Below are 1,010 nucleotides of genomic sequence, written 5' to 3' on the forward strand. Positions count from 1 at the left end.
CTGGAACTAGCTCTGTAGATCAGGCTGGTCTCGAACTCACAGAGATCCGCCTGCCTCTGCCTCCCGAGTGCTGGGATTAAAGGCATGCGCCACCACCGCCCGGCCTAGTTTAATATTTTTGTTTAGTAATTTGTTTTAAACTCTCTTTAAATATTGACTTACAAAGTTTGAATTTTTAAAAAATTCAACTTTTCTATGGTTATTGTTTGAACATATTAGAACAAAAGTATTAAAATGTATCTGTTCTGAGTGTCATACACTAATTACACCACTAACCAGACACAAAGTCTAGGGAGACTTGTCTTTTTGTGTGTATTTTGTGTAGTCCTAGGAATGAAATCCAGAGTCATTCAAATGCATACCTCAAGTAAACCTAAATCTACTTGCAAAGCTTTCTGAGTTTTTATATTGGATCTAAGATTAATTTGAATTTACCATTCTCAACTCTGCCTTGGTCTTTGTAAAAAATGGGTATGTATGGCACACACCATTAATCCAAGCACTTAGGGAGACAGAGGTAGGAGGATCTTTGAGTTCAAGGCCAGCCTGGTTTACAGAGTGAGTTCCAGGGCAACTGGAGATATACAAAGAAACCCTGTCTTGAAAAATCAAATTAGGTATATAATTTACACGTACATAGCTAATAGGTTAGGTGACATGTAGGAGCAAGAAAATCAATTAATTTACATTTGAATGGTGATCAAATTCCTTTTTTTGTTTTAGTTGTTTTCTTGTATTAAAAGTTTTCAGATGCCAGGTGTGGTGGCGAACACCTTTAATTTGGGTGGCAGAGGCAGGTGATCTCTGTGAATTTGAGCCCAGCCTCTATGGTCTTCATAGAGGCTCCAGGCCAGCCAAAAGAAAAACAAAACAAAACCTTAAAGCATTTATATGTGTGTGTATTTGAGAACAACTGAGTGGCTTCATAGACTGACCTCAAACTCATGAATTTCATTTCTACCTCAGTCTCTTGATTGCTGAGATTGGAGGTTTGTACCATTAAAATCATA

The sequence above is a fragment of the Microtus ochrogaster genome, linkage group LG5 (assembly GCF_000317375.1).
Source record: "Microtus ochrogaster isolate Prairie Vole_2 linkage group LG5, MicOch1.0, whole genome shotgun sequence".
NCBI lineage: Eukaryota > Metazoa > Chordata > Mammalia > Rodentia > Cricetidae > Microtus > Microtus ochrogaster.